The sequence below is a fragment of the Cornus florida genome, unplaced genomic scaffold, assembly GCF_030987335.1.
Source record: "Cornus florida cultivar Cherokee Brave unplaced genomic scaffold, ASM3098733v1 CherokeeBrave_3.0.0_Hap2_Chr01, whole genome shotgun sequence".
Taxonomy (NCBI): domain Eukaryota; kingdom Viridiplantae; phylum Streptophyta; class Magnoliopsida; order Cornales; family Cornaceae; genus Cornus; species Cornus florida.
The window spans coordinates 64,482,590-64,501,940 of NW_026775571.1; positions in this window are offsets into that span (position 1 = coordinate 64,482,590).

The window sequence follows — 19,351 nt, forward strand, 5'->3', positions numbered from 1 at the left end:
CTCTCTCTAGAAGATATTACAAGAATAACTCTCACACTGTAGTAAGTGGATGAAATAAATGAAGCTCTAGTCTCTGAACTGATATGAGAGAGAAAAATGAGAAGCAAATGCTGAGATCAGAATTTCAGGCTCTTTGAATGCTCTTGAATGATGTTCTTGAATGTTCTCACAAGGAAGGCACTTTGTTTGTAGACCAACTTTCTATATTTGTAGATATTTCGAGTTCAATAGAGTTGTTGCAGGTAGTTGGGAGCATTAAATGAAGTTGTAGCCGTTAGAAATTTGAATCTGCAGACCTGCGACCAACCTTCGGTGGATGTATGCTTAATCCAGTCGACATGAAAGTGCCTTTTCTTGAAATTTTGTTACTGACTAGATATCGGTCGACATGTGTGTTAAACTAGTCAACGTATATGAGCTCCTCTCTGAATTTTGCTTCTGACTAGATACCGGTCGATGTATGCATCAAACCAGTCGACGTATGCATCAAACCAGTCGACGTAAATGATATGTTCCTGAGATTTCAGTGCTACCTTGATACCGGTCGACATGAAGCTAGAACCGGTCGACGTATATGATTGATCATGCTGTTTTGAGCCCCTTCTTGTTGTACTTTGACAAACACCATAGTTTGATATTTTGAACTTTGTTAAGTACACCTTTCTTCTTGAAGCTTTTAGTGGCCATATGATGACATAAAGTTCCTTTCTTCCTTTTTATAACGAAGCATACATTTTCCTTGCATTCAAACTCAGTTGAACCATTAATATATAAAACTTATTTAACTGATTTGTTATCATCAAAACAAATGAATTAAGGCTTTTGATCAACAGGTTGGATTAAGATTAGATGTTCTTAAATTAGAATAATCTAATACTTACAAGTTAGTGTATTATTTTATATATATTAATAAAATAATATTGGTGGAGATATGGATGATTTGTCAAAGCCTATATATTGGCTGTGTGATTTAAATAATTAAAATTATTATTAGGTATTGGATTAAATGAAATATTTCTTTAAATATAGTTTATTATTTAAATGATTAATTAACTGTCTAGGATGGAATTGAGGTTAAGGAACTTTTCTTTAAAAGAAATGGTGGATTGGTCTAGGTATGATTATTATTTAATCATTGATAATGGTTTTGGGATTAATGAACCTAGTAATAGATGTGACTGTTTTATTTATATATCATTATTTATATATATGTGTATCATTGTTTATTAAAGATAAAAACTTTACTAGGTTTGGTTTTGATCAGAGATGATCTGTTTATTGGTTTTCAGAGGCCTGGTAGAGAGAGCTTGCTCGTAGGGTTTAATCCGCAATTTATTTTTCAGGTTATTAAAAGTTCAAGTCTCAAGTTTGAGGATTCGCAACTGGAGGATTTATGCATTCTTTCGGTTTATTTAAGAGTAGGATATTATTGTTTCATGTGATGTTCATTTTCAATAATGAATTTTTGGATAGTGGATTTTGGTTAAGGAGTTCTTGAGTTACAGGATTCCCGAGTTGTAATCATTGGAGAGTTATTGATGGAAATTTTTATTTATTAGTTTTTCTTCAGCGTATTATTTATTCTTTTATTTCATTTTGTACTTTATACTTGTTTGAAATACTTTAATTGTTTTGATATCTTCTGATTTTGTGCGCGGATGTGATCAACCGATGTTCCGAAATTAGGGGGTATCACAAAATGATTATCTTCAAACTCAAGATGGTTTCATTTGACCCACCTTGACTTTAAGGGAGACTATTATAATATATTCTATAATATATTGTTACCATGTATTGTTAGAATATATTCTATAATATATCATTACCATATATAGTATTACCTTATATGGTAGTGGTCTTAATCTACCCTCATTATCATATATAGCATTATTTTATATAGCAATGACTTACTCTCCACACATGACCTCTCCTATATAAACCCCCTATGTACTCTTGTATTAAAATATATCATAAATATCTAAACAATATACAGTTTCTCTCTTTTATATTTAACAAGTATGTTTAGACTAAGACTTGATCTCTCAACTTTGAAAAGTAAAAAACAATTACAGTACTACACCACAGTCCTTGCCTTCAAAAGTAGGCTTAAGAATGTTTAAATTCTTGTGTAACTTGATAAGAAAAAATAAATGCAAATATGTTCGAAATAAGTTTAACTACAACATTTTAAAAAGTACGTGAAACTTATGAGTTTGGAATACATTAATTTTTGAATAATTATTTGAATGATTTTTGTCTATTATTTAAGTTTAAATTCTCAAAATATGTTGACTTAATAATAGGATGTTGTCTTATTATTTTAACAAGGGAAGGCTTGAAAAGATGATAATATTTGTGATTTTAATTTCAATAAATAAATAAATAACATTGGGAGACAAAAAATAGGAGTTATGATTTCAATCAATAAATAAAGTAGGTTGGGAGGTAGAGGATAGGACTTCCTTGCAACTTTCTCGTGAGAAAGGAGGGAGAGAATTTTGATTCACGGAAAGAACTCGAAATTGTGTATACCACCAACTGCTTTGTTCTAATAATTGAAACGATACATGTTTGAAGGATATTTTTGTGCATATATGGGTGGAGAGAGTGAAGAGGAGAGGAGAGTATTTTTGTCCATAAAATAAAGTTTTTTTTTTTTTTTTCTTTTTTGTAATTAAATGTTATTGGAAGGGTAATATAGTTTTTTTAACTGGAGAGAGGGGCATTTAGTCGGATTATGGAATTTATTTATTTATTGATTATGGGGGTGGGGTTAGTTGCAAGTGATCAAATGTTTGGGGTACATAGCATAAGATTTTTAAAAAGTTTCATCTTGAGTGTAATTAAGTCAAATCTTAGGGGAAGTTAGTGTATTTAACTTATTAAAGAAAGAAAGGAAGGAAATTTTTTTACTAATGTTGGAGTTGTGGGAACACAAATGCTCAACATGAGATCCACACTCCTTTGATGCAATTTAATAAGTTTGATCAATGGAACCTAGTCAGGGCATTTTAGTAAAATATTTACTAAATTATTTTTCTATTATTTATTTAGAAAAATATTTATTTGGTAAAATTATTTTATAAAGAATTTAATTCAATGATCATAAGGATTAAAATGGTTACTCAAAGAATATAAGATATAAGTAAGCCTTAAGTGGAACGGTATATATTTTCTGGGGCTACTTATGGATATTCGATAGTGGAAGGGCTTATATGTATTTATTTATAGGATAGGGCTTTATCGTAATTTCTAAATCCTATATTGCAATTACAATATTATTGTAGTGCTTATTGTAATTAATTGGATAAAATATAGTTATGAGATACTTCTATCTCTATCCAATTGAAGTTAGGATAAGAATCTCTTTTGATCCCCATCTATATACGACATTATATCTCTCGGGTTGGGTATTCTATTATTATTCATGCACAATTACAGAATAGAGAATAGCCAGAGTGAGAGTTAGAGGGTTCCACAAACCTGTATTCTAGGGATATAGAGGTGAAGATTCACCTGGTCTTCAAGGCTAAAGGAACGAGTGTGTTTCACTATCGAAGGAGGAGGAGTGTTTTCGTATTTAATGATTAATCAATCATCCAAAGGTATGAAATTCTTTTAAATGTTCTTGATTTGATGAAAAATCACGTGGCTAAGATCCAAAAAAATTATATTAAATGGCTTCCATTTTGTCTTCAATTTGTATTAGAGCAACCCACAGGCTTTTTATCAAATAATGGTAATGGTTTAAATATGTTGAATGGTTTATTGTTGTCTATGCATGTGCATATATTATTCATGAGTTATGTGTGTTTATTTTTTGAATATATTGTTTTATAGTTTATATGATTTGATCAGCCAAAAGCTAAAAGAAATGTACGATAAGTTGTAAAAGGCTAATGAAATGGCTAAGTGTTACATTTTAGCTTCAATGTCAAATGTTTTACAACATCAACATCTGTCTTTTGTCAGTGCTGGTGACATTATGTTGAACCTTAAGAAAATATTTGGGGAACAAAGTAAAGTGGCTCGATAAGTCACAATAAAACATATTATGAATGCTTATATGCCCGAAGGAACTCCAGTTGGAGAACCTTTTAAAAATAATTTCTTATTTATATGAACTTGATGTTCATAAGGTAGACATAGATGTTGAGACCCAGGTTGATACAATTTTGCAATCATTGTCAGAGTCTTAATCAATTTAAACTAAATTATACTATTAACAAAATGGTTTATTCTTTCTCAGAACTGATGAATGCTCTGCAAGGTACATAAGGGATTTTTAAGGGTCAATTGAGCGTTCACACAGTGGAAAAGGGTTATTCTTCTTGTGTTAAGCCAAAAGGCAAAAACCGCAATAAGAAGCAAGGTTCCACCAACCCTAAAAAGGTTAGTTTTAGTGATGGGGTTGTCGAGGTTAAGGGCAACGCTAAAATCAAAGGAAATTGTTTCCTTTGTGGCAAGGAATGACATTGGAAAATAAATTATCCGGTGTACTTAGCAAAGAAGCACCTTGAAGGTATGCTTTAGTCAATCATTATCAAGACATGTTATGTGGTTGTATCTACAGATACTTAGATTCTGGAACCACTAACCATATTTGAAATTTATTGCATGCAGGGTTCCACGAAACCAGAAGAATGAGTGAAGGGGAGATTTATCTTCATCTTGCTTCACAAGCAAAAGTAGCGGCAATATCAGTAAGAGTAATTATTTTGAAATAATTTGGTAGGAGTTTATTATTGAAGATTGCCTTTATGTTCTAAAGAGTATAAGAAACTTGATTTCTATTTCAGCTTTTTCAAAATCTAGTTTTTCAGTACTTTTTTATTAGAAGTTTTAATAAAGAAAAATAAAAGGTTTATTTATTATAGTGCGTTGATGGATGGTCTTTATTTAATTACTTATATACTTCACTCTTTGTATGATACTGAAATAATTGATACGTTGAATGTCTTACCATTAAAAGGAAAGATTCCTTCGAATAACTCTATATAATTTTGGCATATGTTGTTACGTTATATTAATCTAAATAGGTTCCAAAGACTGGTTAAGAATAGGCCTTTCGACTCTTTGGTGGCTGAATAACTACTTGTCTGCGAATCCTACTTGGAGGATAAAATGACCCAAAGGCCTTTTACGGCCAAGTGGCAAAGAGCTAAAGAGGTATTAGATTTGGTACATGCAGATGTATGTGGTCCTATGAATATCAGTGTTAGAGGGAGATATGAGTATTTCATCACTTTCATAGATGACTACTCAAGATATGGCTATATTTATCTCATGTATCGCAAGCCTGAGGCCTTTGATAAATTCAAAGAGTTTCAAGCAGAAAGTGATAGGCAAATGAGTAAAATCCTAAAAATTCTTCAATTGGATTGGGGAGGGGAATTCTTCTCTAGTAAATCTGAGGATCATTTACGAGAAAATGGGATCATATCCCAAATGTCTGCACCAGGCACACTACAACAAAATGGTATTGCGGAAGAAGGAATAGAACCTTATTTGACATGGTAAGATCGATAATTAGTTACTCAAGTCTACTAGTTTTCTTTTGGGATACGCTCTCAAGACGACAATTTATATTATAAACTTAGCTCCATCTAAAGAAATTCTAGACACTCCCAAGGAATTGTGGACCGTGCGCATGCCTAGTTAATTTATGTAAGTGGGAGTGACCTTAACATGTGTAGAAAGGAAATCTTGAAAAGATGGGACCGAGATCAGATGTTGTTTGTGTTGGGAAAATTGAAGTTTTAAATTTTTTTGAGGGATTTTTATACATGGATCTTGATTCATCACATAGAGACAAGTTTTATGTAAAAAATAAGATGATGAATTATTCAATTATTAGATTGAATACTTACATTAAAGGTTTGAGTAAACTTTCAATCTTTCCTCTAAGGTGAATGTTCTCACTTATTGTAGATACCTTAACAAGATCCTTTCTCCTATGATCTCCTTCTTCTTGGTAGTGATCTTCCTTTTTGGAATCACCTATAAGCCTTAATGAATAACCTTAGAGGCAAGGCTTGTGGTAGCCTTCTTTAGATGAGAAAGCAAACCCTAAAAATCTAGAGAGAGAGAGAAAATATATTTTTCTGTCTTGTAAAGGTGTAACTTAAAATATACATAGACCCGAGTATATATAGGCAAAATAAAAATAAATATTAAAGACAATATATTTTTCTCAATCTTTAAAATTCATGTGATATCTCAAATCTAATGGGCCTCCAAAATCAAGTTGGGTTATGGGTGAGAATCCTTTGGGCTTATTAATTTTTTGGCTACTATAAATTAATAATTGGCTTGATCCATTAAACCATGGACTCAATTTAATTAATTCATGAATTAATTTCTACTCCACTAAAATATATTAACTGAACTCCAATTAAATAGTAATTAACCTCTAAGTCAATGTTGTATTTTTACCCATATATGCATAATTATTTATCGGATTATAAAGACATCAATCCGACTACATAATTAATATATTTATTTTGGTACTTTGATTATTTCTGGCATGATCAAAATAAAAAATTTGTTTGACAAAAATAATAATTTAGTAAATTATTACATAGAAAACATTTTGTCTAAAATATATGAAGGCCTTCGAATTTAATTTGTGATTAACCATAATCAATACAAAATAATTACAAGTAGTATTGATACAAATATTGAGAATATACCCTTTAACTATTAATTACATAATTACCCAAAGTGCCAGTCTTTGGATCCTGAAGTATCCGCCGAACAAATTAAAGAGTCTATACTTCTCTCATGCTTGAGGGTCAAATGCCATGACAGTGATAGAGAGTAATTGCATACGACGGCTCTCGCAATATATCTCAACTTATCATGGATTCGGTTCAAGTCTTAGTTAATTAAGTGTCCATCTATAATTACCGACTTTAAACCATTTATGATTACTATTTATAACCCTGTATTAATTGCCATTATATATATATATATATATATCTTGTAATCAAGTAGACATAATCAATTCCATAATGAATCGAAAAAATAATACATTACATTCACCAATTGTATAATGCCTAAATAATAATATTCAGATAAAGAACCGTGCCTTTTACAGTCCAAACAATAATTTACTGTGCTATGGCACACAAATCCTAACAGCTCCCATTTGCCCTCATAGCCAATTCGAATCACATCTAACTCTCATGTTTTTCATATGACGATAAAAAATCTTGATCGGTAAAGCCTTTGTGAATGGATCAATAAGGTTGTGTTTCGATGCAATTTTGGCCACGAGTATATTTCCTTACTTTACTATATCACGAACGACATGATGTTTCCTCTTAATGTTCTTGTTCCTTTATAAAATTTTGGGTCCTTGGTTTGGGCTATAGCCATACTATTATAGCAATAAAGCGTAATAGAATGATCTATATGCTCTACAACCTCCAATTCAATTAGAAAGTTTCTCAACCAAACAGGTTCTTTTGCTATCTTAGAGGCTGCAGTGTACTTTGCTTTCGTGGTTGAGTCAGCAGTACAACCTTGCTTCACACTTTTCTAACTTATTGCCTCTTCATTAAGTTTAAACACATATCCAGATGTAGATCTCCTAGTATCTAGATTTGATTGGAAATTAGAATCCATATATCCGATTGGAACTGGATCATCACCACCATAAATGAGCATGAGAGTCTTAGTTCTTCTAAGATATTTTAAGATATTCTTCACAGTTGACCAATGATCAAGTCCATGATTGGACTGATATCTACTGACAATCATTATAGAGTAGCAGATGTCCGGTTTGGTACATACCATGGCATACATGAGATTGCCAACTGCCGAAGCATATGGTATCCGCCTCATTTTCTCAATTTCCTCATCAGTCTTGGGAGACTGGTCATTGGAAAAAGCCAAACCATGTCTAAATGGTAAAAATCCTTTCTTGGAGTTCTCCATTCCAAACTTGGTCATAACTTTGTCAATGTAAGACTCTTGAGACAAATCTATTTCTTTTTAACCCGATCTTGCAAAAGCTTGATCCCAAGAATATAGCTTGCTTCTCCAAGATCTGTCATCTCAAATTTATTGAATAACCACTTTTTAACTGTTGACAAAGCCTCTACATCATTACCAATAAGTAAGATGCCATCAACATATAAAACGAGAATCATAATAACATTACCCTATTTTTTCTTGTAAAAGAAAAGTTAAAACACGTTTTATTCAACACCAAATAATTTGATTGCCTGATCAACACAAATGTTCCATGTGCGTGAAGCTTGCTTAAGTCAATAAATGGACCTATTCACCTTACACACATAGTCCTCATGACCTTTTACCACGAAACCATCTAGTTGCCTCATATAGATGTCTTGCTCAAGATGGCCATTCAAAAATGTCATCTTAATATCTATATGCCATATCTCATAGTCATAATGAGCACTAACGGCCAAAAGAGTGCGAATGTGAGAATGTATCTCATAATTAATACCTTCACGTTGAGTGAAGCCTTTGGCAACCAGTCTAGCTTTGAATGTCTCAACATTCCCATCAATTCCTTTCTTTAGTCTGCAGATCCACTTAAAACCAATGGGTTGAATCCCACTAGGAAGTTCTACAATTTCCCAGACTTTGTTAGAATATAAAGATTCTAACTTTGATTTAATGGCATCTTTTAACAATCCGCGTCTGTATCGGTCAACGCTTTCGCATAGCTTATTGGGTCCGACTCATGCTTATCGGGGACGGCCTCAGAGACCTCACCCAAAAGCTTTAATTTGTCGGGTCGAATGATAGTCCTCCCACTACAACGAAGGACCGGTGCAGGAATCGAAATACTAGATGATGGTATTTCAACAGGGACTTCTTGTGTCTTATCATTCTCAGTATTTATATTAGGTGTGTCCATAAGGGGTATAATTGATGTGCCAACCATCTCCTCTAACACTATTCGACTACTAGGTATGTGGTTCATAATATAATCCTCTTCCAGGTGTACAGCATGAATGTTGACAAAAATCATATTGTCTTTGGGATCATAAAATAAGTGCCCTTAGGATAGCCAACAAATAAGCATGCATCTGATATTGCTTCCAATTTGTTTGTATGTTTCTTTCGCACGTGCGCTGGCCATATATGTATATGGTTTAAACTAGGTTTTTGTCCAAACCACGGCTCATTTGGTGTTCCTGAAACAAACTTAGATGGAACACAGTTCAAGATGTACATCGTTGATTCTAAATCTAATCCCCAAAATAATAGAGGTAATGTAACATAACTTATTATAGATCTAACCATGTCAAACAAAGTTCTGTTTCTCCTTTCTGCCACTCCATTCTGTTGGGGGCAGTCAGGTACGGGATAACAAGCACACAATACCCTTATTGACCATATGATCCTTGAACTCCCCTAAGAGGTATTTACGTCCTCAATTAGATTGAAGTGTTTTGACAAGTTTACCTAATCTTCGCTCCACTTCTGCCTGAAACTCACGGAATTTTCCATAAGCAGTGGTGCTAGTGTGTGTAGAGGCTGTGAAAGCTAGTGTTTCATCTTATACGAGGGTGTGTGTAGAGAGTGAGATAGCGGATTGTGTAACTACTTGCATATAACTAGTTGAGACTTTATCGGCTGAGGCCAAAAACTAAGTTTTTTCCCTGTTAAAAGGGTTTTCCTTGTAAATGCACTAACCACTTATAAGTGTGTGTATGCTTGTTGAAACTGTCATCATCCTTGTCACATTGTTTTGATCAAAGAAAGAAGAAAATTTTATAGAAAAGGTGGAAGGTGCGAGTGTGCCAAGATTCGTAAAGAATCCAATAGAAATAGAATAACACCAAACTATATTCCAAATCTGGCCTTGAGAGACTTGAAGATCAGGCGATTGTGGAGAGTTTGGAATGATCGCTCTCGCTAGGTTCTTTTTGCCTTTATGGAAAATGACTTCGGAAATAGAAAGATTGAATGGAAAAAAGATGAAAATACTTGGTGAGAGTGCTGCTGGAATATTGAAATTAACTGAACTAAAATTCTGAAATTCATTAAACTAGGAACTGAAGTACAAGTTCTGAAAATTAAAGGAATTGAAATACATATGCGAGAAATTAAAGTGCTTAAAAAGTAATATTACACTATAAAAAGATAAAGTGCATGAACTTAAATGAAAGAAAATAAAAATAGGAGTTGTTTGATCTGTATAGAGGTGCTCTTTTATTTTGTCCAAGTTTTCTATTTATAGCCAGTGGCAATTCCATTTGTTGTTAAGATGCTTCAAAGTGGAACGTCTGATTTGTGCGAAGTGGAATGTCTAATTTGTGCCACGTGGAACATCAGATTTGTGTCACATGTCCCATGTCTCCTTTTGTCTTCCAAAGTGTTGACACGTGTAAGAACTATTAGATATAATAAGAAATACTTTAATAATAATTAGCCCATTAGGATTCAACTTTGATGCACAAAAACACCATGAGTTATAAAATTTACAAGTGATATATATCTTACCTGTAATGACCCAAGTATTTCAACCCGGTGCGTCTGTGATGACCCGAAAGTTAATCCAGTAACGGATCTGTATGCAGAAGCAAAAGATAAACCAAGGTCTTTAGAGTTATAAGTCATCCCTAAGACACTGGTGTGACCTTCCATGAAGTCATGGAAGTTAAAGAGAGCAAAAAAAGGAATATGAATCAAAACGGGCAAAATTCGTCAATCAAGGGCGAAATGGTCAATTTATAATTGAGAAGGGAAATTTGACTCTAAACAAGTCAAATAAGGTCCACACAACCTAAACAAATCATTTCACAATATTCCAAGAGGTTCTAAGAACTTTGGACAAAAATCCCACAAAACGCCCTTTCCCTGTTTAAGCGAAAACTGACAGCCTCCCACTAAAACCAAAATAACTCCCACTATGATTTGAATCTGAGGATGGGATTGGTATCATTGGAAATATGACTCAAAATCCTTGAGTTTAGGCTCTAGAATCACCCCATTTGGGTTAGAAACGAAGAAGTTATGGCCATTTGAAGTTGGAACTTCAGTGCTAAAGCAAAATCTGGAAGACAGGTGTATGAGGGGAGTTTCGGTCGACCGAAATAAAGGTTCGGATGACCGAATTGGACATAATACTTTCTCAAGACAAATTTTTACAGGTTGGTTGGTTCGGTAGACCGATTTGAGGCCATCGGTCAATCAAAATAGAGTTTCGGTCGACCGAAACTCCTCGAATAATTTTTGTAAGGCCTGTTGTAAGCCCAAGGTGTTAAGGTTCAACCTATACTTTGATTCCCATGATGATTCGGTTCAAAATTGAATGTTTAAAACTGATTTCGAATGAGATATGGATGTGTAGACATGCCAATAACCTTAATATGAATTGTTTCTACGTAAAACAACGACTCATGACCCCATACACATCATTTACAAAATCTCACATGCTAAACCTCCAAAGTTCGTTTAAATGCATTCTTAAAGCAAAAGATTGTACCAAATGACTACAAATGCTAAATTAAACATGCTTGGCCCTTGGCCTCAATACATATATGTTATTTAAGCATCAAAAAGTGTACTTAGGTACACATTACATATTTCAAAACAAAAATAGCATTTTACACCAAAATGATACTACATGCTAACACTTGCATGTTTTCAAAAATACAACAAACTACATTAAGACTTCAAAGCAACTTAAGTATGTGATGCATCCCAAAACAAAGTTTCTTTACCTGCAAAATCACCCAAACAACTAGGGTGAGTAATCAAGTTACTCGTAGGATATGGTACATGCGCATACCTTATAGTTTCAAGTTTAATGTAAACCAAACATAGACCATCACAAGGGTGCATTCCACCTAACGTCTATGTTTCCATGTTACTCTAAGGGATCATCTCAAGCTATACAAATATTTGAAACGATAAACATGTAGCATCCAAGTATACAAGACAAGTACACTAACCACATTAAAACTAAGATTACCAAATCACAAGCTACAAGAAATCTATGATTTACAACTTGGAAAGTAATACGAAATCAAATAATGGAAAGACAAGCATATGTGGCCACGAGACCATATAAGTTATTTTGGGTAATTACGACCCACAAGGTACTACCTAGTGCGCACAATAACATAGGAGAATTCTTATCATCCGTACTAGAGCCAAGCCCTAACCATCAACATTTCATATCCTCACAAGCTTCCAAAAACCAACAAGTTCATGACATTTATATAATCTCAATGCATGAAACTACCTACCAAGCACAAGTAGGGTAAAACCACACAACCCATGTCCTAAGGTTACATGTCTAAAGTGGCAAGTTAATGATACTACACATTCTGCCATATGAATTTAATATTAATGTAGGCCACAACTACTAATCATGCAATATAGTAATTCACCTACAAGTAATTATAAGTGTATACAAGATTTTCATACTGGACTCTCAATGAAATCTCCATTTATTTAACAACATATGTGCAATTTCAAGATAATCATAATAACCCTCAATGAAATCACAAGTATTAGGCAAATCATTAAACAATAACCTACCTATACAATTTAAAGTCATATACATGCTTTAATCTACAAATCTTAAGTCAAGTATATAAAATCTCTATTTATATGCAAATACAATAATTTAAAAAGGCATGTAATCAATATATATCAAGCTCCAATATATATAAAACCCAAAGAGGATAAGCATACAATCACCCCTACCTCACAAAAGGATTGTTCCTCTTGAATCCAAGGAAAGCAAATGAATTTCAAGTTTTCCTTCTAGGGTTATGAAGAGGAAGATGAGGCAAGGCTTTTGTATTCCAAGCTTAATGGTCTAAGGTGAGTGGAAGGGTATCAAAAATGAAGTCAAAGCTCTAAGTCAAGCTTTGCTCCAATGGTGGCTAGGTTAGGGTTCTTGAGAGGAAAGAGATGAAAATGAGACAAAGGTGTAAACCCTAAGCTAAATGGTGGGATTCTCCACTCACTAGGTGCTCTTGCACTACCTCTCACACACACACAATTGCAAAACCAATTGTGAGGCCTACACTTGTCACCATCCTATGTAAACTTCCAAGATTAAATATCAAACCTACACTTGTCAACCATCCATGCCAACAAGTGCTCCTATCCTAGGCCAATAAATGGGTGAATCTCCACCCTCCATGTGTCATCAAACAAGGTTTCCAAGTGGTTTCACCACAAAATCAACAAATGGCACCTTAGGAATGTGACACTTGTCACATTTTTCAGAAATTATAAAAAGGTCCTTTTTGAAAATATCTTTCAAATTAAATTGAAAAATAGTCCCTAAGACAGAAAATAATTACTTTATTTAATTATACAAAACCCCTCAAGTTTAGAGTAATTACCAAAAGTGATGCATTTATGCCCTTTACAAGAAAAGTAAACATTTAACATACTTTTCTACAAAAGTGAAAATGTAGATATCATGGAAATGAAATATCATGGATGTATGCAAAGCCAGAATCAAATCCGAGCACAAAAAGTGAGGTTATGCAAGGAAAAATGAAAAACGACTAAAGGACGAAATAGGAAAAAGATGAAAAAAGAAATTTACCGTAAAAAAGAAAAGAAAAGAAGGGAAATGACCAGGTCATTACAACCTACCCTCCTTAAAAGGGATTTTATCCCCAAAATCGAATCGTACTTGAAAGAGAGAACAAATGGGGATAGCAAGAGTGAACCTCCTGTTCGAGCTCCCAGGTAGCCTCCTCGATGCCGTGGTGTCTCCACAAGACCTTAACCAATAGAATGGTCTTGGTCTGCAAGACTTGCTCTCGTGAATCAAGAATCTGGACTAGACCTTCCTCGTAGGTCACATCCTCATCAACAACGACATCTGTCCATCATAAAATATGTGATGGATCCGGCTCGTACTTCCTTAGCATAGAAACATGAAAGATGTTGTGAACCCTATCCTGGTCTGGCGGTAAAGCCAAACGATAAGCAACTTCACCGACGCGCTCCAATATCTCAAATGGTCCAATGACTCTAAAAGACAACTTGCCAGTCTGGGGAAATCTCAGAAGTTCCTTGCGAGGAGAAATATTAAGAAAAACATGGTCTCCTACCTCGAAAGACAGGGATCGTCTCCTCCTGTCAGCGTAACTCTACTGTCTGCTCTGTGCGGTAACTAACCACTGCCGAATCAACTTGATCTTTTCTGTAGTCTCAATGACAATGTCGGGACCTAAGGCAACGGTATCACCAACCTCGGTCCAACAAACTAGAGATCTGCAAGGCCTGCCATACAACACTTTAAAAGGTGCCATGCTTATACTGGCTTGGTAACTATTGTTGTAGGCAAACTCAACCAAAGGCAAGTAGTCCTCCCAACTACCACCAAAATTCAAGATACAAGCCCGTAACATATCCTCCAATACCTGAATGGTGCGCTCTGATTGACCATTGGTCTGAGGATGGAATGCCGTGCTAAAATGAAGCTCCGTATCAAGAGCCTCTTGAAAACTCTGCCAAAAATGAGACGTGAATCGCGGATCCCTATCCGAAACAATGGATATAGGAACCCCGTGAAGCCTGACAATCTGCCTCACATACAATCCATTCAGTCTCTCTGCACTGTCTGTCACTGCCATGGGCAAGAAGTGAGCCGTCTTAGTCAACCTGTTAACTATAACCCAAACGACATCATTCCCTGCCTGAGACATCAGAAGTCCCATTACGAAATCCATAGTGATATGCTCCCATTTCCACTCAGCTACTGGTAATGGTTACAATAATCCTGCCGATCACTGATGTTCTGCCTTCACTTGCTGACAAGTAAGGCATTGAGTCACAAACTGTGAAACGTCTCATTTCATGCCCTGCCACCAAAACTATTGTCTCAAATTGTGATACATCTTTGTACCACAAGGATGAACTGTGAGTCGAGCGTGGTGAAAATCCCGAAGAACGTCTTCACGACAAGACAAAGGAACGAACATCATCCCCTTGTACTTGAGACCACCGTCTGAATGTAAGGTCCAACCCTCTACATTGTCACCACCTGAAATCCGAATATGGATGGACTTTATCTCCCCTTCCTCCAATTGTGCCTCAATAACTCTGCTAACAAGAGCCGGTTGAGCCACAAGACTAAACAAAATAGCATGCGAAACATCCTCATAACACTGTAAACCAAGGTCTGCAAGTTCTTCTAGTATCTTCCATCTGTGAGTGGAAATGCTAGTAAGAGTTCCCCGTGACTTCCTACTCAATGCGTCAGCCACTACATTCACCTTACCCGGAAGATACTGTAACTCAAAGTCATAATCCTCCATGAACTCAACCCATCTGCGCTGTCTCAAGTTTAAATCCTTTTGAGAGAAGAAATACTTGAGACTCTTGTGATCGGAGAAAACTTCAAACTTCTCTCCGTACAAATAATGTCTCCACCCCTTCAGGGCAAAGATAACTGCTGCCAGCTCCAAATCATGTGTCGGATAGTTTAACTCGTGAGTCTTCAACTGTCGAGACCCATAAGCAACCATCCATTCTGTTTGCATCAAAACACAACCCAAGCCTTCTCGCGAAGCATTACAAAAGATCACATAACCCGTACCACGTTCAGGAATGATCAACACTGGAGCCGATGTCAACCTGACCTTCAACTCCTAAAAAGTAAACTCACAAGCCTCGTTCCATACGAACTTGACCCTCTTGCTGGTAAGTTGAGTCATAGGTGCCGCTAGACGAGAGAAATCCCTAACAAACCTCCGGTAATAGCCGACTAGGCCAAGAAAACTCTGAATCTCAAACACTGTCTTCGGACGTTCCCAATCCATCACCGATTCAATCTTTGATGGATCCACTGCAACATTGCCCCCTGACATAACGTGTCCAAGGAACTTCACCTCCGGTAGCCAAAATTCACATTTCTCGAACTTGGCATACAACTGGTTATCCCTAAGGATCTACAACACTGTCTTTAAATGATACTCGTGCTCCTCTACCGAAGCTGAGTATACTAGAATGTCGTCAACAAACACGATTACAAATTTGTCAAGATAGTCACTGAATACATAGTTCATCAAATCCATGAAAGTTGCTGGAGCATTGGTCAAACCAAATAGCATCACTAGAAACTCATAATGGCCATACCATGTATGAAAAGCGGTCTTGGATATATCCTCATCCTTAACCCTCAACTGATAGTAACCTGATCTTAAATCAATCTTTGAAAAACAAGTGGCTCCCTTCAACTGATCAAATAAGTCATCAATCCTAGGCAAATGATACCTGTTCTTGATTGTGACGTGGTTCAGTTTGTGATAATCGATGCAAAGTCTTAAAGACCCATCCTTCTTCTTCGCAAAAAGAACCGATGCTCCCCAGGGTGAAGCACTAGGATGAATAAAGCCTTTAGCTTTTAAATCTTCCAATTGAGCTATTAGCTCGTCAAGCTCTGCCGGTGCCATGCGGTACGGTGCCATAGAGATAAGTGTAGTACCGGGAATGACATTAATGGCAAAGAAAACTTCCCGAAGAGGAGGAAGCTCCGTCAATTCCTCCGAAAAAACATCCAAGAACTCCACAACAACTACAGGGTAAATGCGGCCCGAACTGCTATCCTCGTCAGCTAACAGGCTAACCAAGTAGGACCTGTGGCGACTCCAGTCACCTATACTGAAAATCATCGTCGAGTGGGAATCACTCCGATCTCCCACGAAGTGAAAATAATCTCCTGTAGGAGTGCAAACAGTTACCCTCCCGCAGAAGCAATCGATTGTAGCACGAAAGAAAGATAGCCAATCCATCCCGAGAATGATGTTAAAGCCTGTCATGTCGAAAACAACAAAATCGAACTCTAAAGTCCGCCCAACTATCTCGATAGCATAACCCTGACAAACATGGTCTAAAACCACTGGACCCCCAACTGGTGTGTCAACACAAAGGAAACATCCCGCCGTGTGACTTCTAAACCCAATGAATGTGCAAATGAAGCAGATATGAATGAATGCGATGCACCTGTGTCAACAAGAACTCTAGCCCAAGAACTGAAAACTGGAAAGATACCTTGAACTGTACAAGTCCCAGTAGAGGTATCAGCCTGTGGTAGTGCGTAAGCTCGTCCCTGAGCCCCCGACTGCTGTGAACTGCCCTGGTGGCCCGACTGATGTCCGGAAGCAGTAGGCGTAGAGCCTCTGACCGAATAAGAACCAACTGGCAGCACTACTGACTGCGGTGCTTGAGGCACCCTGAAACCTAATTGCACAACTGCTGACTGTGCCAGTGCGACCTGTGAACCTATGTCACTCTGTGTCCCGCCTTGTAATTTCGGACACTCTCTCCTAAAGTGACCTGGTTGCTTACAATAATGACAAGCTCTGCAAACCCCCTTCGTCGAAGCTGTAGGCTTACTAGCCTATGACTGACTGGCCTGTGGCTGAAGCTGTGGGCAGCGAGGCTTGATATGCCCCGGTTGCTGACAGTGGTGATAAATCACTCCCCAGGCTGATCCCGAAGATACTGGAGCTGCAGGTATAGACCGAGCCTGCTGTGACTGTCCCTGAGTACGTGAACTATCCCCGGCCTTAGCCTTCTTCCACTGACCCCCAATAGATACTGATAAAGCCTCTCCACGAGACTGCTTATATGAACCCTTGATCCTAAGCTGATCTTGGTCCTCTGCCTTAACCAACATAGCTTTCTGAACTATCTCCCCGTAGGTCCTCAATTCTAATACTGAAATCCGTGGCCTAATATCAAGATGTAACCCATCCTAAAACTTCCTCGCCCTGAGCTCCTCAGTAGTTACCATCTCCGGTGCATAGCGGGAAAGAGAAGTGAAGTGTGTCTCATACTCAATGACACTCATCCTGCCCTGATAGGGACCTGTGAACTACACTCTCATGTCCTGCCTCATAGCCCTCGGAAAGAAATGGTCGAAGAACAAAGTCCTGAACTCCTCCCATATCATCACCTCCACATCATGGACATTGGTTATGGACCTCCACCAGATATCGGCATCTCCCATGAACATAGAGGCAGTCAAGGAGATCCTCAATCGGTCCGTAGGTACTGCCATGCTATCAAGCTTGCGTACCATGAGGTCAAGCCATGCCTCTGAAGCAAGCGGATCTATACTTCCAGCAAACTGGTCGATTTTAACCCGCTGTAACTTCATGAAGTAGTCCAATGCCTCATTAGCAACTGGTGTCGGTACCGGAATCTGCATCCTTGCCATATGCTGACGAAACATCTGCTGAATGGACTCTGACATCCCCAAAGCCACTTCTTGCGTAATCTACTCCTCATAAGTCGGTGCTCGTGGTGGATTAGGATTCACACCACGAGGTCGAGCCCTAGGCCTTCCTGAGCCCCGTGCGAGCCCAGTGTCTGCAACCTGCTCCTCAACTTGCTCATCCACTCCAACGTGATGAGAAGAATCTCCGCAAGTCAAGACCATGGTGTTACACACATAAGGGACAAGGTTAACAACAATGCTAGTCATTAAGACCTAATGCAGCTCACGCTATGAATGCACGAAGCAAGTAACACATAATACAAGCAAGAAATATATGCAACATACAGTCATACTAAATATACAAGTATATACAACATGCTAACACCCAATAGGCATATACAAAATGCTAAGGCATACAAGCATGTACAACATACTAGAACATTTTAGGTAGACTCCAAAACATACTACCATAGAAGCACGTAAACATGTTATTAAATCAGAACATGTTATCAAGGAACACGTAAACATATCAAAGCATGTCAACAAAAGTATGATATGCACCCAAAACCCGTCGTCCTAAGGTTTTCAAACCTAGGAGCTTTGATACCACTTGTAACGACCTAGGTTTTTCAACCCGGTGCGTCAGTGATGACCAGAAAGTTAATCCAGTAACGGATCCGTATGCGGAAGCAAAAGATAAACCAAGGTCTCTAGAGTTTGAAGTCATCCCAAAGACACTGGTGTGACCTTCCATGAAGTCATGGAAGTTAAAGAGAGCAAAAAAAAGGAATAGGAATCAAAACGGGCAAAATTCGTCAATCAAGGGCAAAATGGTCAATTTATAATTGAGAAGGGAAATTTGACTCTAAACAAGTTAAATAAGGTCCACACAAACTAAACAAATCATTTCACAACATTCCGAGAGGTTCTAAGAACTTTGGACAAAAATCCCACAAAACACCCTTTCCCGGTTTAAGCGAAAACTGACACCCTCCCACTAAAACCTGAATAACTCCCACTTTGCTTTGAATCTGAGGATGGGATTGATAACATTGGAAATTTGACTCAAAATCCTTGAGTTTAGGCTCAAGAATCACCCCATTTGGGTTAGAAACGAAGAAGTTATGGCCATTTGAAGTCGGAACTTCAGTGCTGAAGCAAAAT